Source organism: Siphateles boraxobius, unplaced genomic scaffold, assembly GCF_051911475.1.
Source record: "Siphateles boraxobius isolate OS27281-9 unplaced genomic scaffold, OSU_SipBor_1 25, whole genome shotgun sequence".
Taxonomy (NCBI): Eukaryota; Metazoa; Chordata; class Actinopteri; order Cypriniformes; family Leuciscidae; genus Siphateles; species Siphateles boraxobius.
Genome location: NW_027508866.1, coordinates 28,482,627 through 28,508,787, shown reverse-complemented (window position 1 = coordinate 28,508,787; position 26,161 = coordinate 28,482,627).

The window sequence follows — 26,161 nt, the reverse complement described above, 5'->3', positions numbered from 1 at the left end:
CACTAGAACCCTCCTTAGAGGCGGCGAGCGTCCCTCGGGAAAGCACTCGCCAGACCCTTCTACGCCCTGTTTCGGCAGGGTTAGTAGGACGGGCCCCTGAGGGCGCCGGGAGAGACACGGCACCCTTAAGGGAGGTGAACGCAAGTCTCTCTCGGCGGGGACCCCCCTCAGATTTCCTTTGAGCAGGTCGGCCTGAAAAGCCTGCATAAAAGACATCGTATGCAAACATGCAGCCGCCTGCCGAGCCACCGAGTAAGCCTTCCCCACCAGCACAGAGGTATATATATTTATTTATTTATTTATTTTTTGGTGGAAGAGCCGGTGCTTTAAGTGAAGACGATGAAGCAGGAGAGAGATAGCTCGCAAGCGTCTCCTCCGCCTACAGTATCGTCACATAACCAGCAGATTTAGCACCAACAATGTTACCATAAGCATTGGACTGATTTGTGTAAATTCTGCTTGAAACCGGTCTAACCCAGGTCTTTGAAAACTCAGCATGAAGATCTGGGAAGAACGGTAAGCACCGGCTAGAAGGTTGAGGTCGTGCAGACAGAAATCTATCATCTAGATTGCTTTTAATTCTAGAAACCTGTCTATCAGCTGGCCACTCGATACTGTTATTTTTTTTTTTTTTTTTTTTTTTAGCTTTTCAACAGCCCGAGATAATACATCCATCAAACCTTCTTCATTTGCAGTATAATGTGATAAACTAGTTTTCTCTGATGATAAACTTTCGACATCCAGCTCCTCAGAACTGGAAAATCTCAATTCAACATCATCATGTGCCTCCACCCGGGCAGAAGTAACCGCCGCAGCGCGTGCTTCCAGAGCCGGGTGAGAGGCACTAGATCTCGTCGGAGATAGCTGAGATAGGGCGGAGCCCGTCTCAACGTCGCCAGCGAGATCCATCTGCGAGCCCCAAGACAAGCGCCGCCGCTCTGCCTCAACAGAAGCGGGACCCGAGCCTCGGGGAGCTCGCAGCAAATCACTCTCCTCGAAGAGCGATCGCCGCGAGCGCAGAGTTCTCAAGGGAAAACGCTCGCAATGCTGACAATCGACTCCCTCGAGAGCCGACTGGGCATTGCTGCACTCCCAAACAAGCCACACTTAGCTCGTGTGAATCCCCACCCGTGATGTGCCGAGTACAGGGGGGAACACACTTCTTATACTGCTCGCTCATATTGGTTTTTTTATATAAAATATATATAGTGAAAACTCCTGACAAAACAGACAAACACAATCGACAGATTCAGACACACACAGAGCTGCTGAAGTAACTAAAAGCTGGCGTGTTGTGTACTCAGGGGATATTTATAGCTTCCTGGTCGATGACGTCACTCGCCGTACGCTCATTCTCTCCATTGACTGATTTCATTCATGCTTCAGACGCGTCACGCTGAGGGCGTTCCTACTGCGATTTCACGCAGCGGTAGTCCCTGAAGGGGAACTTTAATATCGTTATATAAACACTGATCTACTTTCAAACCCACATTATTACCAGAAATGTGCCACTATCACATTTTAAAACACCTTCTCAGTGGGCATTTAAAGTTACATGTTATATGGTGCTGCTGACCACAATTAAAACACTCTCAGTCGGCTCCAACTTACTGCACACCCTTGAAGCAGTGTGTGTCCCATTCAGGAATGTAAACAGAGCCACTGATTAAGCAGTTCTCTGTATTCTTTTACAGTCCACCAGTGGCGGATTTAATCACAATAGCCAAATCATAATCTTCATCATTATCATTGGCCGCACATTAATTTTAATAAGCTGCATCAAAATGCTCAAAATATTCTAAGTTGTTTTCACAAAGTTTTCGTTTAACTTTAGTCATACTTGTCCAGGGAAATTATCCTGACCCATAATTTCATTTATAAAACAGACAATATCTTTTGCTTCAATGACTTAATATCAACAAATATCCACCATTATACATTATTGATTTCCAGAATCTTTTGGTCAAAGTTGTCTTTACATTTTACTAATTTGGTATTATCATCAACAATCCTAATTACAGAACAAGTACATATCTAACATCCGGAAACCGGGCTGAATAAGCAAACCCTGTTGCTGTACCCCCAGCATAGCTGGACCCTAGGTTCAAAACACAATGGTTGTCAAACTAAAACTAAACCTAATTTCAATCATTATTTTACCATTAAAATATAGAATTTTCCCCATTTTGCTTAATGAAACATTCCTTATCTTTATATCACATTAATCCCCGTTAATCATACTCAATGCCTTATTTTTATCCTGAAACTCATTTTTCATACCATTTAAACAGTTAATTTGACTTCCATAAATTCTGTCAGACATTTTATTTTCCCTCACATATAGTTTTCTACTATATTTCTTCCATCTTTCCCTACATGCCAGTTCCTTCTGCATCCTCTGTTCTACATGCTAATTCTTTCTTTTCTCTACATGCCAGTTCCTTCATTATCTAACCAGTACATGATTGTTTGCTTACAATCCCCACACACATATCTCACACACCAACCTTTTTTGTTTTTCACTTCCCTCTTCCATCAAGTCTCTCACTTACAGTTCCCTCTATTTCACACAGACAGCCTTATTGCTGCTTGCTACTTCAATCCTTATCATGTAAATTTAAGTTCTCAGACATCTAATGTCATGCATCCATTTACTGGATGAAGAAGTAAAAACTTTATTTCTCCTGGCAGTTCGACTTTTTTATCTGCCTATTCACACATGTTGAATACAGCCATAACAACCTTTTTGTTTCTCACTGCCCTGTTCAACTGATTCTCGCACTACTTTCAGTCTAGTTGTGCTCCGTGTTCCCTCCCTGGGGAAATCATGGTATTTTCTCAGTTTTTTCAATATCTAAAACATAAATTTTCCCCCATAATTTTCTCATTTGATAGAAAAACCGGTGTATCAAATTTTGCATGCTTACCTTGAGACTTCCCCATATTGGCTGCTTCTCTGTTCTCTGTGGATTTCTCTTCAACGCGCGTTTTCCTGATCTGTTAGGCGTCCCCAACAGACCCGATTTTTCCTTTTAACCCAAATCGGTCGGGTTGCACTATTAGTGCCCTCCTAATTAAGGTTTACCAAAAACTCTTCTGGTTCCCCCTAATTAGCCTCAGTACCTAAAAACAATTTGCTCCGTGGCGGAACAACTCATTTTCAGGTTACCTATCTGTTTGAAATCTCTTGATCTGTTACAGACCTCAATTAATCTCAGATAATTTTCTCTCGTATCTGTTTGAAACCTCTTGATCTATATATAGATCTCAATTAATCTCAGATTACGTACCACAGAAACAGCCCTCAGCCAATATGGTTCCCTTTCAGTCGAGAACGTCAGACGTAGTCGACGGTCGACTGAATTGGGATCTCGCTAGAGAGCCTGTCTTCTTCGAGTACTATTGAACGAGCCAATGTAATTGGCGTGCGTGATTCGCATCACACACTCCGCCCCCGCGGCGCGGGTATAAATACGGAAGTGGATGCACGCACTAGTTGCCTTTCGCTTCGGAGCCGATCGTTTGATGTCTCTGAGAGTGCTGTTGTCTACAACGAGCGAGTGTGTCGGTGTTCTTCAGGAAGACTCTCCCAGTGCTGGTGTTCTACAGCGCGAGTGCAGCGGTGATCGCGAGCTTTGAGCTCTCAACTGCTGTTTTAACAGCAACAAATTTCTAAATGTTTGTGTGTGTTGATGGCTGGTTAGAGGGCGGAAAAGTGAGTGCTTCACTGTTTCAGTTCTCTGTTCAGTGTTGCCGCGGTCATTCCCCTGTGTGCTCCGGCACTGGTGACGGTCCTATTTTCTGAAAGAGCAACACGGGTGCGTTTGCGTCTTTTTCAAGATGTCATTCCGCCCGTGCGTTTCTGGGTGCGGTCGTTCCCTGTCTCTCTCTGATGGTCACAACTGTTGTGTCACGTGTTTGGCTTACAGCACGCTGAGACAGCTTTTGTGGACAGCTCATGTTTTCACTGTGGGAACATGACTGTCGCAGTGTTGAGGGCGAGACTCGCCTTCGTTCGCGGAGAGCGAGTCCCCATTACCATGCCCCACCCTCGGGTGCTGTGTGGGATGGGTGACCGGAGGTAGTGTTGGATGTCCCGCCCGGTAACCATTCCCTGTGGGCTCCTCACTCCTCCCTTCCACTGCAACCACTGGAGCCTCCTGTGTTGTCTGCTGGTCCATCTGTAATGGGTGGGCCAGCGGTTTCACTCGGGGCTCCCCTGGAGGACAGGACGCCGATTGCAGCATCGGAGTGTGAGCTGACTTCTAGAGATGATGACTCGGCTGCATTGTCTCCCTCCAGGAGTTCAATGTTGCCCGAGCCGGATCCAGAATTATCAGCTATGCTGAAACGGGCCGCCGAGGCTGCCGGGCTCGAGTGGAACCTCCACCGTGTCCCGTTCAGTCTCGGTTGGAATCTGGAGTTTGGTATCTTGGGGCGGGCCGCGCTGGTTCTCAGCTCGCCGCCCCAGTGCCTTTCTTTCCCGAAATGCATGGAGAGCTTATCAGGTGGTGAACAGCATCTTTCTCTGCCAGAAACTGCCTGAATAGCTTTTCCCCCTCATCACCCTTGATGGAGGAACGGTGAAGGGTTGCGAGGTGTCCCTCCATTGGAGCGGTCTGTCGACACAGGTGCACCTGTGTCCGGCGGCCGCTGCCTTTTGGGGGGATCCTCGTCTCCCCCCTAAGGCCTGTGAGTTTCGTCTGTTCCGACGGGCAGAGCTTACAAAGCCTGTGGGCAAGCCCCTTCCTCTTGCGTGCCATGGCGTTGCTGCAGGCTAGGGCACCCATGGCATGCACGAGGGTAATCCAGACCGTGCGCTCATAGGTGAGCACCGCACTGCATCCGACCTCACCCTCCGGGGTACGGGTGTCGTAGCGTGCGTGATCGGTCTGGCGATGTCCACCTTGGTGGTCCAGTAGCGCCTTCGTTGGCTCAGCCTGGTTGGTATGGCGGATGCGGACAAGGTTCGGTTCCTGGTCTCCCCAATTTCCCAGGTTGGGCTGGTCGGCGACGCGGTGGAGAACTGCATCAAACAGTTCTCTGCCGCTCAAGCGCAGACGGAGGTCATCCGGCACATCCTGCCTCCACCCGCCGCCGGTGGCAGCTCCTCCGCCTGCTCGTCGCCGTGGGCGTTCCCCGGCCGCCGCTCCTGCTGGCCCTCCGCAGCAGCCTCCACCCAGGCCTCAGCATGGAGCCGGCCGCAGTAGAGATGCCCAGCCCGCTCCAGGCGCTGCCAAGCCAGGTGGCGAGCGACAGCGAAAGCATTCCGGAGCCGGCCGCCCAGGAATGGATGAGATGCTCTTGGAGTGGCACGATCACTCCCTCCCCCCGGGTGAGGGCCGGGGGGAGCCTTTGTTTGTGTGTGTGTCTGTTCCGCCGCTGGCTCCCTAAAAAAAAAAAAAAAAAAGAAAAAAAAGCGGAGCAAGCGGTACCCACACTTCAGAGAGAGAGCAATTTCATCTGTTCCTGGGTCCCAAGAGGGCCAGTCTGGCGGGTGTGACCCTGTATAGCCTTACACCCCTCAGCTCCCCCTTGGTCGCCAGCAGGCAGCTTGGTGCGTTCGAGGACCCGGTCATCCGCCTTCTCACGCGCCCCCTGCCGCTTGTGGAGACAGGTAAGTGTTGCACAGCACACTAACACCACTCTCTCTACTTTGCTGCCCCACCTCAGGCTCGGCTACCCCGCTCAAGTCAGTGATAGTCATCACATTAGGTGTTGAGCAGACGTGCTCCTGAAAATTCAGTGATATTCATCACACCGAGTGTTGAGCAGTGCTCCTGACTTGTGCGTGCTTATCTTATCCTGCTGGCGAAGGATTTGATATAGCCGCTCCTCCAGCCGGTACGAAGGCCAGTTGTAAACTCGTTCTTCGTGCTACTAGGTGGTGGGTCGTGACCATCTTGGCCCAAGATTGGTCTGCAGCTTTGACCTGAAAGACATGTGCTTCAGATCTCTACCTCCCGCACCGCAGGCCATCCTGTGTGTTGCGTCTAAGGGTGGAGTATCAGTACAGTGTCCTTCCCCTCGAGTGCTCCAGAGCCCGTTGGGTCTTCAGGTCAACTGGAAGAGAGTAATCTCGCCCACGGGCTGAGTATCTCTTTTTTAGTTTTGGAGAGGTACTCGGTCCAACATGTCTCTCCAATGAGAATGTGTTCAGCTGGTTTTGAAGTGAGAAAGGGTCCCACTGAAAGAACTTTCAGAGGCTCCTGGGTATATGGTAGTCGCAGCCTTTGGCTTCCTCCATATGTGACCGCTTCAGCGCTAGCTTCACGATCGAGTCCCGAGGTGACCGTGGCAGAGCAGCTCACCCTGTGTGACTATAGTTCATCCCGGTCTGCTGCCAAACCCTCTTCAACAGAGGGGCCATGTACAAAGGGCGTGTTTTAACGGGGGCCTGGGCGACCCCCGACTACACGGGCATTCGTGCCTCGAGTTGTTAGACATTGCGACCGTTACGCAAGCTTCCCCTGCATGTCACATACTCACCCGTCACCTCCTCCTTGGAGTCAGACGCTTCTGAGGGCGCCTTGTTCCACTCCTCCCGCTTACTCAATCGTGCCGCCATCGAGCCTCACGACAGTTATAGCCAGGGCAAGTGGAGACTCCATCCCCTGGGTCCGGCTGGGTCATGACCATTCCGGGGCCGCTCAGTTGCCCCCCCGGTTTTATTTTTCCGCCAGTGTTTGGGTAAACCGAGCGGACTACCCTTGGACAAACACTGGGTCTCAGCTGCCCCAGGGGCCCGCAGAAGTGCGTTTAACCCCAGTGAGCCTTCTAAAAGTGACTGCGACTCATGGTCGCCTTGCGCCTGCTCAAGTCAGTGAAATCATCACTCTTCATGTTGAGTAGGATTGCTCCTGAAACTCAGTGAAGTTCATCGCACTCAGGTGTTGAGCAGCAATGCTCCTGTAGCTCTGTGAGTTCATCACAGGTAGCTCAGTGAATTCGTCACATGCAGTGCTGAGCAGAAATGCTCCTGGTGCTCTGTGAAGTTCTTCGCACTCAAGTGTTGAGCAGAAATGCTCCTGCAGCTCAGTGAGTTTATCACACTCAGGTGTTGAGCAGTAATGCTCCTGAAGCTCAGTGAACTTGTCACACTCAAGTGCTGAGCAGAAATGCTCCTGTCGCTCAGTGAAGTTCTTCGCACTCAAGTGTTGAGCAGAAATGCTCCTGAAGCTCGGTGAGTTTATCACACTCAGGTGTTGAGCAGGAATGCTCCTGAAGCTCAGTGAACTTGTCACACCCAAGTGCTGAGCAGAAAATGCTCCTGAAGCCCAGTGATCTTCACATGTTGTGTTGAGCAATGCTCCTGTCTTTTGCGCCCGTCGCTTGCACCTACGTGCCAAGTCAGGAGAGGAACAGGTCTTCATAGTTGCCCCTTATTGGCCCAACTAGACCTGGTTCCCTTCAACAGCCTTCCTGACTTCCCCTGAAAACTCTTTCGGGGACGGGGCACGATGGCACACGCGTTCTTCCCCCGGAGATTCCGGGCGGTCTTACATCTGAACGCGGAGGTTCAGGTGGCTATCACAAGAACATGTGATAGTTACCATCACTTCTGCAAGCACCCCCTAGAATTGGGTAGCGTGCTTACGCCTTTAGAAGTGGAACCTAGTCGTTGAGTGCGTCTTCTCTCCAGAGGAGATCCTGAAAACTTTCGATCACTTCAGCGCTCTCTTTCCTGCAAGATGGGTTGCAGTAGGCTGTTTTCCTTCACCCTCAAAATGATGTTGCCTCGGTGTTTAAACGACGCTCATCGTGTTGCAGAAGTTGCAGAAGCACGTTCTGATCGTCAGGTTCCTGAGGAGCAAGGTCTTGTAAATCCTTGTGTCCCTCTTTATCCTCTTGGGCCTTGTCCCTGGTGCGACTGCACTGCAGAGACCGCCCCTGAGCCACTGCAGGCAGTGAGTTAAAAATTCTGTTATATCAGTTCTCCTGCTCGCGTGGTCTCTACTAGAGGGTAGGGACTTTCTCGCTTTCGGTCAACGTATTGTGCCTGGAGTCTGGGCCGGCTAACTCTCACAAGCTGAGACCCCGGCTCGGATTGTGCCCAAGGTTCCTACCTCTCCCGTAATAGGAGCAGGTGGTGAGCCTGCAAGCGCTGCCCTGGAGGAGGCAGATCCAGCCCTGGCTTCTCTGTCCGTTCGCTTGGACGTGTACAGCATGCAAGTCATAGACCTCAGACCAGCTCTTCAAATATCTGTTGGAATTCAGCAGAGAGGGAAGGCTGTTTCCATACAAAGTTGCACTTAGTGCTTGCCTTCATTTCGGCAAAGATCCGAGATGCAACATGTCCACTTAGGTGTTGAGCTCCTCTATGATGAGTGTAAAGTGCTCCGCCTGGGCGTTGACGATATGCTTTGCTAAAACAGATTCTAGAGTTGGGGGCTGGACGACACCTAGTTGAACCGCTGCCTCACGTGGGCTCCCTTCTCATGAAGCCAGTTTCACCGTGAGCCCGGTTCAAGTGTCGGCTTGCTGCGCCATTCCCCTCCTATGGACTGGATACGTGCGCCTTTCTACTCCAGTTGAGTTCCCTTAAAATTGAACCCTGTTGAGTTCCTCCGCACCCCTCCGACGTCGGACGTGCGGAACGTCTGGTGTTAGGCCTACCACTCGTAAGCAGTGTGGAACCTGTGTTAGGCTGGGTCCATATGTTGCGGTCCCTTCGGTGACCCCATATGTGTATTCTTCCACGATACGGCTCCCTGCGGTGAGCCCGTGTCTTCCCTCGGCAGAGTCTCTCTGCCGTCACTGTCCGGTGTGTCTCCCCCCGTCTTAGGCTGGAGCCACCCCAGTGACATTCCATATGTTAGACTGCCCGGTTTCCGCCCAGTTCATATGTGTATTCTCCACATTACCTCCCTGGTTGGATGTGGCTTCCGCAGCGTCCCTTCCTTCCAACGTACGGGGAACGCTTTCCCAGTGGTCCTGTAGGAACAGCAGTGACTTCCCTGGCCTAAGCCCTGTCCTTCCCCGCCTTAAGTTTGCGGGGGCATCAGGAGGCTTTGGTTTAGGCACTGGAAGGTGGCAGCGTTAGTGGCGTGTTCAATGGGTGATCCCAATTCAGTCGACCGTCGACTACGTCTGACGTTCTCGACTGAAAGGGAACGTCCTGGTTGCGTATGCAACCCACCGTTCCCTGAAGGAGGGAACGGAGGACGTAGTCCCCTTGCCACTACCGCTGGACCACCGCTGACCCCGGGTTACTCTTGGCTCCTCAGCGAAAAGCAACTAGTGCGTGCATCCACTTCCGTATTTATACCCGCGCCGCGGGGGCGGAGTGTGTGATGCGAATCACGCACGCCAATTTCATTGGCTCGTTCAATAGTACTCGAAGAAGACAGGCTCTCTAGCGAGATCCCAATTCAGTCGACCGTCGACTACGTCCTCCGTTCCCTCCTTCAGGGAACGGTGGGTTGCATACGCAACCAGGACGTTCACTCACATTTCATACCCGAAACAAAATACTTTTCCCCAAAAGAAAATATTTTAGACGTCTCTTACCAGAGATATGTTGGTTGCCACGGGTTCGCTTTCTTTTGATTCCAGTGGAGCCCCTCCCGGACCCGATAGCGGTCGGCCCCTCTCTCTCAAGCTTACGAGGTAGAGCTGTAACTGCTCAGTCCACGTGGCCAAACACCGTCCGCTCTCAGGTCCAGAAGTCACTTCCAAGGAATCCCACTCTGACACCAAAATTGTTGTGGCAAAAATTCTGTTAAACATCATCACTGCGTAAGAGACACTCAGAGTCAAATTAATAAAAAGAAAAGTATTTATTCTTGCAAGAATAGGTTCAGTCTAGTACACAGAAGTTACGCTGTGCAAGAGAGTGACACACAACAGGAAGATATAAGACAGCATTTATACTCTTTTCAAGGTTCCTCCTCACCCGATGTACCTTTCACCCACTCAGATAAGGTCCTTACTGCTGTTCAGTTTCTACTTAAAGACACAAACTGGTACTGAAATAAACTGGCCAAATCTGACCGTCCCTAAGGTCAGAGGTCCTGTCCCATATGTTCCTGAAACGTCACGCACAAGCACGTACACACATATACTTTTATACATTGAATAGGTTCTTTCTCTTATGATACCTGTTTGGGATCAATGAATATTAAAATTTCCACAACAGTGTCTTTAAGTAGAAACTGAACAGCAGTAAGGACCTTATCTGGGTGGGTGAAAGGTACAGCGGGTGAGGAGGAACCTTGAAAACAGTATAAAGGCTGTCTCATATCTTCCTGTTGTGTGTCACTCTCTTGCACAGCGTAACTTCTGTGTACTAGACTGAACCTATTCTTGAAAGAATAAATACTTTTCTTTTTATTAATTTGACTCTGAGTATCTCTTACGCAGTGATGATGTTTAACAGAATTTTTGCCACAACAGCACATACGATCAAGCATCATGCATTGAAGAAGTGCATTGAAGTGCATCGAAGTGCATTGAAAAGGTTGCAATGCAATCTGCTGTTGTATTGCTTTGCACAAAAAGCGTTGTGCAGAGAAGAATAACATGTAAGCAATATGCACTTTTTTTGCATTGCAATGCAATAACAGAAAGAACTAACTTCAATCTGCTGTTGCAATGCATTCCACATACGGTCAAGCATTATGCATTAAAGAATACCATATAAGCAATATGCACTTTGCTGCATTTCAATGCATTCAAGAACAAACTCATTCCGTAGTGCGTTGAAAATATCTGCAATGCAATCTGCTAATGCAATGCATTCCACATACGATCAAGCATCATGCATTGAAGAATAACATATTAGCAATATGCACTTTGCTGTATTGCAATGCATTCAAGAACTAACATTGTGCATTGAAGATATGTGCAATGCAATCTGCTAATGCAATGCATTGCACATACGATCAAGTGTTCTGCACTGATTTGCACTTATGATATGCAATATGCACTTTTTTTTTGCATTGCAATGCACTCAAGAACTAACTCATTCCGTAGTGGATCTGCTAATTCAATGCATTGCACATACGATCAAGCATTGTGCATTGAAGAATAACATATAAGCAATAGGCACTTTGTTGCATTGCGATGCATTCAAGAACTAACTCAGTTAGTAGTGCATTAAAGAGTTGGGCAATGCAATCTGCTGTTTTAATAACGTTTTGTTGTTTCATAACATTGAATAAAATGACTAACTTATTCATTTGTGCAATGAAAAAACTAACGCTTAAAAAACTGCTGTTGCATTGCACATATGATAAAGCATTAGAATAACCAACGCATTCTCATCCTTTGGCGTCATATGTGACGCCATATGACAAAACGGCGAAATACTACGCACATGGCACCCTTTATCGTCAATATAACACGCACTGTGATGGGTAGGTTTAGGTGTGGGGTAGGGTCTGCGTCTCATATTCACGCTAAAGGATGCCAGTCAACTTTATGACGCCTTGGGTTCGCGTGTTATATTCACGCTAAAGGGTGCCATGTGCGTAGTATTTCGCCGTTTTGTCATATGGCGTCACATATGCCGCCAAAGGATGAGAACGGGCTCGAATAACATATGAGTGATATGCACTTTTTTGCATTGCAATGCATTCAAGAACTAACTCATTCCGTAGTGGATTGAAGATTTGTGCAATGCAATCTGCTATGCAATGCATTGCACATACGATTAACCATTGTGCATTGTAGAATAACATAAGCAATATGCACTTTGTTGCATTGCAATGCATTCAAGAACGAACTCATTCCGGAGTGTATTGAAGAGCATCTGCTGTTGTATTGCATTGCACATATGATAAAGCGTTGTGCAGAGAAGAATAACATGTAGAAGAATAACTCATTCCGAAGTGCATTGAAGTGCAGCTGCTGTTGTATTGCATTGCGCTATGATAAAGCGTTGTGCAGAGAAGAATAACATGTAAGCAATATGCACTTTTTTGCATTGCAATGTAATAACGGAAAGAACTAACTTCAATCTGCTGTTGCATTGCATTGCAGATACGATCAAGCATTATGCATTGAAGAATAACTTATAAGGAAATATGCACTATATTGCATTGCAATGCGTTCTAGAACTAACACTTTCCGTAGTGCATTGAAGATGTGCAATGCAATCTGCTAATGCAATGCATTGCACATTGAAGACACAAATCACATTGAAGATTTGTGCAATGCAATCTGCTGATGCAATGCATTGCACGTACGATCAAGCGTTGTGCACTGAAAAATAACATTTAAGCAATATGCACTTTGTTGCATTGCAATGCATTCAAGAACTAACTAATTCCGAAGTGCATTGAATAGATTGCAATGCAATCTGCTGTTGTATTTGTATTGCACAAACGATCAAGCGTTGTGCATTGAAGAATAACATATAAGAAATATTCACTATATTGCATTGCAATGCATTCAAGAACTAACTCTTTCCGGAGTGCATTGCAAATATGTGAAATGCAATCTGCTAATGCAATGCATTCCACATACGGTCAAGCATTATGCATTAAAGAATACCATATAAGCAATATGCACTTTGCTGCATTTCAATGCATTCAAGAACTAACTCATTCCGTAGTGCGTTGAAGATATCTGCAATGCAATCTGCTAATGCAATGCGTTGCACATACGATCAAGCATTGTGCATTGAAGAATAACATATAAGCAATCTGCACTTTGCTGCATTGCAATGCATTCAAGAACTACCTCATGCTACAAATGCATTGAAGGGATAACATTTATATAGTTTCATTTAATTGTATACAAAGTCTTACGTATTCCTCTTTGCAATGAAAAGAAAATACATAAAATAACACATGTGCTTTCGCATTGAAATCCCATGCTATATCTAACTTATTTAGATTTGTATTGAATGCAATCTGCTGTTGAATTGCCCAGAATAATGCTAATAAAATAATACAAAAATAATACAAAAGTTCCAGCATTAAATGCCAAAACCAGTGTGAGTAACAATATCATAAAATAAACCAGAGATTGGCAAACTTTGAAGTAGGTTTCAAGTTTTAATTAGCTGTACAGCTTGAAGTGTAAAGCTTGTTCTCATACACAGTTATGGCCTATTTATGATGAAATTCATGCATTTTATTTAAACTGATGCAAACAGGGAAAGAGAGTTGAAAAGAGAGTTCTTGTCGCCCTCTCTAGTGGACAGCGTTAAGTATTGCGGCCGTCACTGCTTAGATAACACAAATCAATGGGATTTTTTTGGGACGGTAAATTTGACTAGTTAGAAAAGATATAACCGAGCAGTCTGAAGGTCAGAACCGAATTTGGTGAGGCATTAAAGTTCTATGCGGAGTTAATTTCTGATAATAATAATAATAATAATAATAATAATAATAATAATAAATAATACATTTTTACACTTTAGAAAGAGCCCATACGAAGGATGAAGCTCTTTTGAACCTTTTGAGGAGCCTTTTTTGACCAGAAAAAAAAGTTCAAACGGCCCAGTATGGGCTACTGTCTGGTGGATTTTACTTTTAACATCATAAAGAGCCCATAAGAAGGATAGGAAGCTCCTTTGAACCTTTTGAGAAGCCTTTTTGACCAGAAAAAAAGTTCAAACGGCCCGATATGGGCGACTGTTTGGCAGACTTGACTTTTAACCTCAGAAAGAGCCCATAAAGAAGGATAACAGAAAAAAGTCTATTTTGAACCTGTTGAGGAGCTTTTTTGACCAGAAAATAAGTTCAAACGGCCCGATATGGACTACTGTTGTTGTGGTTTTCAATCTTTCTGAAAAATAACTTCGCAGAGATCTTTGATGCCAGAAATAATTAGACTTTATTTTCGAACGCCGTCCCGTTCCATAGAACGGCGCTCTAACGCTCTCTGGCCCTCTGGCCTTCCAGTGCGCGCTCCCGAGTACATTTTGGTTCAGAGTTATTTACATCTTCTTCCAAAGAAGGTAACACACCCTATAGATAGTTTTGGGTAAAGGTCTTTTACCATGTGACTTCTCAGAATAGAATTTTCTGCAGCAAACAACATTCCATTCAAGGTCTTTCACATACACAGAGGAAATCCAAAGTCACAGACAGAAGAAATAATTGTGTCCAAATATATAGCAAAATTACTTGTTTTCTAAATAATAAAATCTTCTACATTCCCTCCTCTGAGGCTTATTAAGCCTCACATTCACTATCTTTTTTCCAGAGTGTAGTTTCAAAATCCAGCTCCCTCAGTTATGCTACCTAGTGACCCAACTGAGTCACCCATTCTCCTTTCCAATTACTGGATTAAGCCACCACACTCCGGAGGAGCACTCGAGCCAAACATCTTCTTCCATACATTTTTATTTCTTTTAGTTGTTCTTTCTTTTTTGTTTAATGGAAAAAGTAAAAGAATCGAGGTCTCCTAGTCAGACAAACTGAAACATTGTTATAAGTGTGTGTATACCTTTGTTCTTGCATTGCATGTTATTGTCACAGTTATGTAGAGTATATCAAACATAAAAGTCTCTTATACTATTGAAAGTTTTCTTGCGGTGTAGATATCCTCTAGGGTCTGGCTCATCAATCTTCTTCGTCCTCATTTCTCATTTAATGGAATCAACATCCAGGGTTTGTAAATATCAATTTGGTTGCCCTCTCAAATTAGTTTTCATTATCTTTTTTCCGCATTTCCATTCGTTTAACCGTGGTTCTCTTACGAGAGTATCTCTCGTACTGCGTAATATCTTACGCTATGGGGAAAACCTCTTTTCCACGAGATATTGAAGCCAAAAATTATCCTTTAATTTTGATTAATGTAAAACGCTGTGCGGCAGCGTGCAGACATAGGCAAGACGGCTCGCGCGCCTATTGGCTGCCCTGCGGCCACAGCAGCAAGCCTATCGAGAGAGGCCCTGCGTGACGTGACGTCCAATGGGGGTACTTCGCGCCCATTTCGTCACGTCCCGCCAGAATAGGCGTGGCCTTGGCCTATAAATACGCTCGACAGGCTGATACAAACTGATTTTCAACTCTTCAGCGAAGCACTACTGCATCGCTGGATCCGGAGTGAGAAGCCGCGCCGTCTGATTGTAAGCCTTCTGCGGGACGAGCCTTCGAGCCTGAAGTCGCTGGCCTGCACCTCGCCGCCTTCAGCCGCCGTACCTGCTACGCTTTCCGGCGTTCATATCCTTTTCACTGCTGAGTGTGTGTTCGCCGCTGCGACTCACACTCTATCTCTGTTTTCTATCTGTTCTAAAAGAGCAAGCGTCTTTTTAAAGATGCAAAGATCCTGCGGCTCGTGCCGAGCCACACTCAGCGACGGGGACCGTCATGTCATCTGCGCTTCCTGCCTGGGTGAGGATCATGCGGCTCTCGCTCTCGTCGAAGGCGGATGCCCTCATTGCGAGCTAATGCCTATGGTGACTCTGAGGACTCGCCTGGCATCCTTCTCAGAGCCTGCACTTCAACCCGCTGTGACGCCGCGCCGTAAAAAGCGCCGCGCTCAGCGCGTTCCCGAGCCCTCTCCTGCCCGCCTAAGCTCGCCGGTTCGCCCGCTAGCTTCGCCGGCATCGCTCGAGTCACTCACCGATGGACAGCGGCCGCCGTCTGCCACCGCTTCCGCCATTGAGATCGACGAAACAGCCGAGGCTTGTTCTATCCTGGCGTCGGACAGCGAAGATTGGGCGAGCTCTGTGGACCTCCCCTCCGCTGTTCGCGAGCCTTCCGGGAAAAGAGCGGGCATTGAGTCTGAGTTGATGCGTCTGCTCTCTCAAGCCGTCGACAACCTCGGCCTCGACTGGGAGGCGCCCGCGCAACCCCCGCGCAACCGACTGGATGGATGTTTCCTCAAGAAGGACCACGCCCCATCACAGTCCAGACCCGCGCCTTTTCTTCCTGAGCTTCACGAAGAAGTCGCGAGGTCTTGGAACGCCCCCTTCTCGGCCAGAATGCGTACATCTGTCTCTGCTGCATTCTCCACTGTAGACGGTGCGAAAGACAGAGGGTACCTTTCTCTTCCTCCTGTGGAAGCAGCGGTAGCATCACATCTCTGCCCGCCCTCTGCTGGACGGCGAGCACAGACGGTGTTGCCATCTAAAGCCTGCCGAGTGACGTCAGCCATGCACGGTCGCGCTTACACCGCCGCCGGGCAAGCTGTGTCGGCGCTACACACAATGGCCATCCTGCAGATCTTCCAGGCCGACCTTCTCCGAAAAATGGACGAGGAAGGCGTGGGATCGATCAGCGTTGCGGATTTAAGGAGCGCTACAGACCTGGCTCTTCGCGCCGCTAAATCTGCTGCACAGGCCGTTGGGCGGAACATGGCCTCTCTCACCGTGGCTGAGAGACACCTATGGCTAACGCTGTCTGAAATGACGGATTCGGAGCGCTCTGTGTTTCTCGACGCGCCCATTTCGCCAGTGGGCCTCTTCGGATCTGCCGTCAAAGATTTCGCGGACAGATTCCAGGAGGTTCAGAAGACATCGCAGGCTATGAAGCACTTCCTCCCGAAGCGCTCTAGCTCCGCAGCAGGTCGCTCGAAACAGCCGTCTGCCCGCAGCTCACAGCCACAGCCTGCACCACCGGCCGCCTCTTCTCAGCGCCGCCAGGCCCGAGAACAGAGACCGCGCTCTCGCTCTGCTGGACGCCGCCCCCCTCAGCGCGGGCCCCGGCCGAGGATTGAGATCAAGCCCGAGGTCTCAAAGCCTTCCTAGCCATCCTAGGAAAGCGACGGTGTTCAAATCTCGCTGCGGCCGGATTTTCACCGAAACATTTCGCTCGTCCAGTTCCATGCGATGTGACTGTTCCAGTGTATTTAGCAGTCAACAAGTCGGTTCATTTGCCCGCTTGCCTGCACACAACAGCCGTTTTTACGGCTACCCAGATAAATCCAATAAAGAGTGTATTTTCTGGTGTCCCGGCCATAGCCGATGGTGTTATGAGTGTTGTAAGAATGCCCACGTCACAGTGCCCATTCCCACACACAGACACAGCCCGCCACAGTTCAGGGCTAGCACAAATAAAATCGACTCATGTCGATTGTGCAAACGTAGTGAATGTGCCCACGACACAGTGCCCACAAACACTACACAGTGCGTGTCCCACGGTTTCTGTAAAAACGAAACCAACACATATTCAGTCAGCGCAAGCCGACGGTGTTTTCAGTGCAGTAAATGTGCCCGCTGTCCCGCGCCCACATTCACTCACAGACACGCTGAACCCTACGGGGCTTGTCCCGCTCGTTCTCTCTCCACAATGTGTCATAGAGAAAGCGAGTGCGAACAGCCTGCCCGCCGTGATCGGCGCGCCCCCCGCCTCGCGCACTCTAAACGCAGTGTTCATGTCTCAGCACACCGAAGCTCTGCAGCCGCCGCTGTGCCGCGGCCAGAGCCCGGATATCATTCTGCCTCTAGCTATCCACGCGAATGCATGGGCAATGCTTCCCGGGGTATCAGAATGGGTGTTGAACACTATAAAGAGAGGCTATTCGCTACAGTTCGCTCGACGTCCCCGCCGTTGCACGGCGCGTGTCGAAACCACGGTGGACAACGAAGTATCTCATCTACTTCGAACCGAAATAGCGAAACTACTGAGCAAAGGGGCCATAGAACCTTTATCTCAGGCTCAGAGCGAAGGGGGTGTATACAGCAGATATTTTCTGGTACCGAAAAAAGACGGGGGTCTCAGACCCATTCTAGATCTGCGACAATTGAACAAAGCGCTTCTGAAACGCAAGTTCAAAATGCTGACAACCAGCAAAATCCTCGCGCACGTGCGCCAGGGAGACTGGTTCATGTCAATAGATCTGAAAGACGCCTATTTCCAAATACAGATTGCGTCACGTCACAGGCGATTCTTGAGATTCGCCTTCGAGGGCCAGGCATATCAATACACAGTCCTACCGTTCGGCCTGTCTCCAGCACCCCGTATATTCACGAAGTGCATGGACGCGGCTCTCGCACCCCTGAGACTTCAGGGCATGCGAGTTTTGAACTACTTGGACGACTGGTTGATTCTAGCTCGATCACGATCAGAGCTCATAGAACACAAGACCGCATTACTCGAGCATCTCGAGAATTTGGGTCTCACAGTCAATTGGGCGAAGAGTTCGCTGTCTCCCAGCCAGGAAATCTCCTTCCTGGGAACAGTGATGGACTCCCTGTCTATGACAGCACGTCTGTCGCCGGAGCGAGGACTGAACATTCAGCGCGCCGTGAAATCCTTCCGCCGCGGCTCTATAGTCCAGCTCAAACGGTTTCAGAAAATGCTGGGCCTTATGGCCTCAGCATCTTCAGTACTTCAGCTGGGCCTGCTTCGCATGCGCCCACTGCAGTTATGGCTGAAAGCACGAGTTCCGCCCGGGGCTTGGGCCGCTGGTCTGTTTCGCCTCAGGGTCGACAGGAAATGCGTCTCGGCTCTGAAACCTTGGAAAAAAGCCGACTGGTACCAGTCAGGCGTGAGTCTGGGGACTCCCTCGAGTGTGATGGTGGTGTCCACGGACGCCTCCACCTCGGGGTGGGGAGCACTGCTCGAGGGCAGACCGTTCTTTGGCCAGTGGTCAGAACGGGAGAAGCTCCTACACATAAACTGTCTAGAAATGCTGGCAGTAGACAACGCGCTAAGGCGTTTTTGTCCCCAGATAAAAGGCCGCCACGTCTTAGTCCGGTCGGACAACATGTCAGTGGTGGCATACATAAATCACCAGGGCGGCACCAGGTCCCGAAGCCTTTACAGGCTGACGAAACGCCTCCTGGGCTGGGCTCAGCACAACCTGCTTTCACTGAAAGCAGCGCATGTGCCTGGTCACCTGAATCTGGGACCAGACAGACTGTCCAGAAACAATGTCCCAGCAGGGGAATGGTCGCTGCACCCGCAGACGATCCAACTGCTGTGGGAGACATTCGGCAGAGCGCAGGTGGACCTGTTCGCGTCCCAGGAAAACGCTCACTGTCCGGACTTTTTCTCCAAGAGCAGGGACGCGCTGGCCCACGTATGGCCCCGACGCCCCCTCTATGCTTTTCCCCCCGTTTCGCTCCTGCCCCAAGTGCTGGAACGAATCAGGGAAAATGGATGCCCAGTGCTGCTCGTGGCTCCGCTATGGACGAACCAAACCTGGTTCCCAGTCCTGATGCAGCTGGCCAGCACTGCCCCGTGGCCGATACCGGTGAGGAGAGACCTCCTCTCTCAGGCAAAGGGCTCGATTTGGCATCCTCGCCCGGAGTTATGGTCCCTACATGTGTGGGCCATCAACGGGTACCCGCTAACCTCCCGGAGGGAGTGTTAAACACGATCACGCAGGCTAGGGCCCCGTCTACTAGACGGCTCTACTCCTCGAAATGGTCAGTGTTCTCTACCTGGTGTCAAGCTCAGGGCTTTACACCCGTAGACTGCGGGGTTACGGAAGTGCTCTCCTTCCTTCAGGAGCTGCTGGATAAGGGTAGAACCCCGTCCACGCTCAAAGTATACGTGGCGGCCATAGCGGCGTTTGCAAAACCGACGTCTGGCCAGTCACTGGGGAAGAACGACCTTGTCGTGCGATTCCTCAGGGGAGCGCGGAGGCTGAATCCTTCCAGACCTCCCTCAGTCCCTATGTGGGACCTTTCTACGGTTCTGGAAGCCCTGAAAGGTGCCCCATTCGAGCCAATCCATTTGTCAGACATGAAGCACCTGTCTTTCAAAACGGTATTTCTTGTGGCTCTTGCTTCAATGAAGCGCGTGGGGGACTTGCAAGCGCTTTCAGTAAGCGCGTCCTGTATTGAGTTTGGGCCTAATGACTCAAAAGTCATACTCAAACCAAGGCACGGGTACGTGCCAAAATCCCTCAACACACCGTTCAGGGCCCAGGTTATTTCCCTGTGCGCCCTCCCGGTGAACAATGAGGAAGCGGATGCTAATCTCCTTTGCCCCGTCAGGGTGCTGAGAGCTTATGTGTCCCGCTCGTCTGTCTTCAGGCAGACCGAGCAGCTCTTTGTTTTGTTTGGCGGACGCTCCAAGGGACTGGCCGCATCAAAACAGAGCCTATCCAGATGGATAGTCGATGCCATAGCGCTGGCTTACACCTCTAAGGGCCTGCAGTGTCCTTTGGGTGTCAGAGCGCACTCCACGAGAGGCGTGGCCTCTTCGTGGGCGTGGTCTAGTGGGATTTCCTTGCATGATATCTGTATGGCGGCAGGCTGGGCCTCGCCGTCTACATTTATAAGGTTCTATAACCTAGAAGTTCCCGCCTTACAGGCCAAGCTGCTGTCGGTCTAGAATTCAGTACTATCTGTCCCGCTGCGCCGGCGCAAAATGCTGAGTTTTGATTGAGTATCACTCACTGATCGATGGAACACCTCCATGGGTGTTGAATGGCCCGTATTTTTGCCCAGTTCAGGCTGAACGCGTTCACCCTGTCTGCGGGATATATTGTTGACATAACTAGCTCCTATGGGATGCTATTACGTGGGGAATGATGCTGGTAGCCTCTCTTCTCCGACTCTCTGTGAGTCTACGGTGATTATGCACTATATGAGCCCCGGGCTACTGCCCTTGGGACTTTGGTGTCGGATCCCAGTACGCACGGCGTCTTACATTGTGTTCCCCATAGCGTAAGATATTACGCAGTACGAGAGATACTCTCGTAAGAGAACGTACTCGGTTACTAACGTAACCTCGGTTCTCTCTAGAGAGGGAACGAGTACTGCGTATCTTGCCGTGCATACAACAGCGCTGGTTCGCTTCAACGTTGAAAACCAGTTTGTATCAGCCTGTCGAGCGTATTTATAGGCCAAGGCCACGCCTATTCTGGCGGGACGTGACGAAATGGGCGCGAAGTACCCCCATTGGACGTCACGTCACGCAGGGCCTCTCTCGATAGGCTTGCTGCTGTGGCCGCAGGGCAGCCAATAGGCGCGCGAGCCGTCTTGCCTATGTCTGCACGCTGCCGCACAGCGTTTTACATTAATCAAAATTAAAGGATAATTTTTGGCTTCAATATCTCGTGGAAAAGAGGTTTTCCCCATAGCGTAAGATATTACGCAGTACTCGTTCCCTCTCTAGAGAGAACCGAGGTTACGTTAGTAACCGAGTACGTTTTCCAACTAGTGATCTTAATATACAAAGTACACAACAGAATAATAACCCACTTTCAATATCCCTAATTGAGCAAATCATAATTTTCCAGACTTTACATTAAGTTTTCCTTAATTTTTGCTCTTAAGGTTTTTTAACATGATCATAATCGCTAAATTTTCCTCCCTGCACAATATTATTTAGTAAAAGTGCAACACTGATCACCAAACATAAGTCAGTTTACTTTTTTCACATTGTTTTTCTCCTAATGCAGACAAAGCATTATAATAAATATCTGCTTATTATAGTAGTCTAATTGATTTATTATGCATTTTTGTTCTACTTGATCCATATGATTATTAATTCAAAATATGGCTGGGTAAACATTACTCTCTCATTTTTATCACTTCTTATGAGAGAATATCATTTCTTAAATTCGAAGAATCCATCTTTTAGTCAGTCAATTTTAGTTAACAGAACACTTTACACCTATCTAATAAATTGCAATACATTTCACTAACTGTCTATTATATTACCAAATTTAAACAATAAATTCCATTTTGACCTTTTTAATCTCGCGTGTTGCTTCTCATTCTCATTGTAGCTCCTCAGTTCAAGACTAAACTGAATACATTTTCTTCGTTTCTACTAATTTCTAAATAAACTATCATGAATAAACTAATTATGTCTCATGTAATCACTCTAACTAAGAAAGCTTCAGAGCAATGTTACATTTATCTCATAAAAGTCATTCAATAAACTTATTAGACAATTAGAAAAATAACTCTAGAGAACAACTTTTTGCACTCTTACATATTCCTTATATGTACATTTCTTTTTCTTTATATCTAATAATCTAAAAGTCTATCAACCATTTAAACCATTAGCATTATAACTTAATTATTATTAAAACTTCCTTGTGTTCGTATGCAACTTATTTTTAATCTTTAATACTTCTGTTTAGTTGACATATAATCTGACGTTATTTCTGATAGACTTCCAATCTAAGGATTACTTCTGTTAGAGATTTAATTTCTGTTCCTGTCCCTCCTCTGTTGATTTCATTGCTTTTACCCATCTATATCATGTCCACATGGTATACTGATATATGGCCTATTTTTGTCGCTGTTCTTTTCTTAACTTTGTTTTTGCCACAAATTTCACAAAACTTTGCAAAAATGCCTTTTAATTTAAAATGCCTTTAATTTTATCTTCATTTTAATTTTTAATTTCCTTATCTTACTCCCCCCTTTGCGCACTGGTTTAAAACCATTGCGCATCTGGACTGAGAATATTCAAAAGTATTCATTGGTTCGACAATTTGTCCTTCATGTGAATGGCAAATATCTATTTTTGACCCCCCTCTGGTGCCATTTAGATTGTTCATAAGGGCCTGTTAGTTATTGGATTTCAATAACTTCCTCTAAGTCTATAAACTTTCTATACTTTCTATCAAGCACTACTTGATATAATTTTAGCTAATCAATTGCATATTGAATCAAAATGTATTCTTATCAATTAAAATTTAATTTAATATTTGTTAATACCTGCTTTAATTTCAACTGTAGTCTTAAATTAATTAAGTATACCCTTGTATTGACAAGTTACATCTGAGTACCCCTTAAAATTTATTTTAAAGTTATTTTTAGTTCTAATTTTTTCCTTCATGAATTGTCTTAATTCCCATTATGCTATATTAATTGTTAACATTATTTTAGTTTCTTTTCTTAATTAGTCATTATCATTGTTTTCTATGTTGCGTAATATATTTTTCTCCGCAATAATTTTTTGTTTTGATGGGGTTATTATTAAGTTGCTACTGAATCTATTCAAGGGCTGAACATCCAATCATAGGAAAGTTGGTTGATGTTGACTATTGTTTGCAACCCTGTATCACATGAAATACGTTCTGAGGAAACTATTTTGCAAATCGCAATTACGTTACATGCCAACATATAAGCAGTGCTATTACGTTGGTCCTTAAAGGTATTGTAGGTAGAAATCCCCAAAAATATTTTTTTCCATTTTTTTTCAAACTGTCTTTATATATCAATGCATAATTAAAATGTAAGTACTCTGGAAAATAAATTATAAAAATCGAGTGTCTGTAGTTCTCTCAGGACTGTAATAAACACAGCTCATTATTCCATTCGGGACGAAAGAAATGATTGGCTGGGGCGACTGTCACTCTCCCTCGCTACCATGGATACCACCTCTGCTGATACAGGAGGAGCCCAAATGCGCGCACCCGTTTGAAAAGGAACGGAAGCTAGTAATAACAAACAATTATGGCAGAGAAAGAACAGTCACAATTCTCAGTAACGTTACCTGCATATAGAGGCAGCGAAGTCAAACGAGTTAAAAAAAGGAAGACAGTATTTGAAAAGGCTATGAACAAAAAGTCTTTGGATAAATAAAGAAATCATAAGAGAGTCGGCGTGGCTTTCCAGCGTCGGCTACTACTGAGTGATCTCAAGGGGCTGAAAGTGACTCCATGATGGCTTTATTTCTGCTGGACAGGTAATCTTGCTGTTTTCATTTTGATGGCATTTATTTTTTCATGAAGCATGTATCACTAGCACACCTAACTACCTAATATTAGCTACCTAACGTTACGTAGCATAACTAACGGTACTGGCTTAGCTATGACAGTGTAACTTTGGTGTCGACTAGTATAACGTTACTGTTAGTGAGCCAGGGTTGAGACGATAAATAAGCAATAGGCCTATCTGCAGTCTAAAGCTGATTTATTTAATTTCGCCGAATCTAACTTTAGGTTAAAAAGTTTAGGGGATCTATTTTTATACCTTTACCCTCTGCCTAAACTGTGTTCCTATTTTCACCGTGAACTCTACCTACTCCGTTTTTTCACGTTTGGTTTGTTGTTATATGCTCTACATATGTTTACATATGTCTTTATGTTGTATCTGTATGTGCTATACAATATATGTTGTGTGTGTGTGTGTGTTATATTATCTTGGGTCTGCAATGCAGTTGTGAGAAGGTGTTTGAGTGTATGTAATTCAGTTTATCTGTAAACAATCTTATGTTATGAATCTTACAAATTCACCTTCATCACAGTGTAACTGATAGTAACGGCAAACGTGTATCAATGAAGCTATTTATAGCTTTGCCTTATATTGAGTTTGATTCCGTTACGAGCTAGTAAAATATTTTAAACTTTACAAGTATCGTTATGCGAGCTGGATAGTGAGTACTAACAGCCATGTTAATTGTTTATATTCATACTGATAAAGTTAGTTATTTTATTACTTGTGATTCTGACATGATGTCACTACATCTGGTAAAGCTGGTAAACACGTCCGACTCTTCCAGCTGAGCGAATGGCCGGGATCGCGCGTTCATTTGTTTTGGGGGCGTGGCTTTGGAAGGAGCCGAGTAGGGAGGGAGTGGGAGTTAATGGAATAATGAGCTGTGTTTATTGTAGTCCTAAGAGGACTACAGACACTCGATTTTTATAATTTCTTTTCCAGAGTACTTACATTTTAATTATGCATTGATATATAAAGACAGTTTAAACAAATTTTGACAAAAAGTATTTTTGTGGATTTCTACCTACAATACCTTTAACCTAATATAAACAGTGCTATTACGTTGGTCCTTAACCTAATATCTCCAATCTATTGCAGTGCTATTACGTTTGTCCTGAACATAATACATCCAAAGCCGGTTTTTTTTCACACGTAGCAGCTAATGCTGTTCATTTTGTGTTAATTATTTACTCCCTTTTTTCTCATTGGGCTACAAAATATTATCTATGCCAGGGCGAGTCAAATGGCGGCACCCAGATCATTTTTATCTGGCCATCCAACTGGTTTTTGATGTTTCAAACTCTTCGCAATCTGATATCAAAGTCCCCGCAAAGTTTTAGCGCGTTCAGCGGTGAGTTTAACAACGCACGTGATCATTCAGCGGTGAGTTTAACAACACTCAACTGCAGGTAAAACGGCATTCAGAGGTGAGTTTGACCAAAGCAACCCTCAACTGCAGGCAAAACGACATTAAAAGGTGAGTTTAACAACGCTCTAAGACGCTTGCAAGTAAGCAGTTTTAGCATTTTCTTGTCATAGGTAGGACACTGCTTTAAGAAGCTGGATAACTTATTTTTATCGGAGTTTTGATTAAAAACTGTTGAGTCAGGACAATACGTTGTGTTTAGAAACTTTAGATTTGTAAGGTGGCCATTTCTTATGACGATAAATGATAGAAGAAATTATTAAAATATAGCTTTCTGCACCAAATGTGCAGGCTAGCAAAGTGCCCAAGTTATGACGTCATTTTGTAGGCCAAACGCGGACTTTCGGTTCCCTCGCCCTAAAGTGTATGGGTTTTTTTTTATGGGTTTTTGCTAAATCGCCTGAAATAAGGTCTGTGGTTTAAAAAGCCTCTAAATATTTTCACGTTTTGATCTATGACATAAAACACACCAGTTATAACCTGCTTGTGTTTTTTCAACTGTATTGTGTCTGTTTGTGTTTTTTAAAACTTTATCTAGGCTTCAAAATGTATACTTTTTGGATTAACTTGTAAAGATTATCTTGATAGACAACACGTGTAAGGGTCACAACTCTTTGTTGAACACATATCTTATTTTTTGGACGATTTTCCAAAAGTCTGTGGGGAAAATGCATAGCTTTTCGATCAAGGGAACCCATGCGACGCTAACTTCCGAATTGTCGTACAAAGTGACGTCATAACTTCGGCACTCTATTCAGAGTGAAGAACGATTAAGCCAGATTTGTTTGTTTTACAGCCTAATTGTTTAAAATCCACTCAAAAATATATAATAAACAACCAAATAAATCCATAATTAACAATACAATTTATTTCATAACTACAAAATTGTGGCTCATCACAATTTTTCAATAAGAAACAAAACAATTAATATACAATAATAAGTAATGCTTTCATAAATTATTGACTGATTCATATATATATATATATATATATAAGTTCTGCTGTGGCTTTGTTTGGGATTTTTTTTTAATATTAAAATAAATTGGGAAATTACATCTAGCCCATTCTGGCAACACAGATTAAGAGAATACTGGTGTGAAATGTTCAATTCTGGGGTTTTTCTCTCTCTCTTTTCTTCTTTAGGTCCCTCAAATTTGGCAGCTTCAAAGCACCACAGACACACACAAAGGCACTTTTAA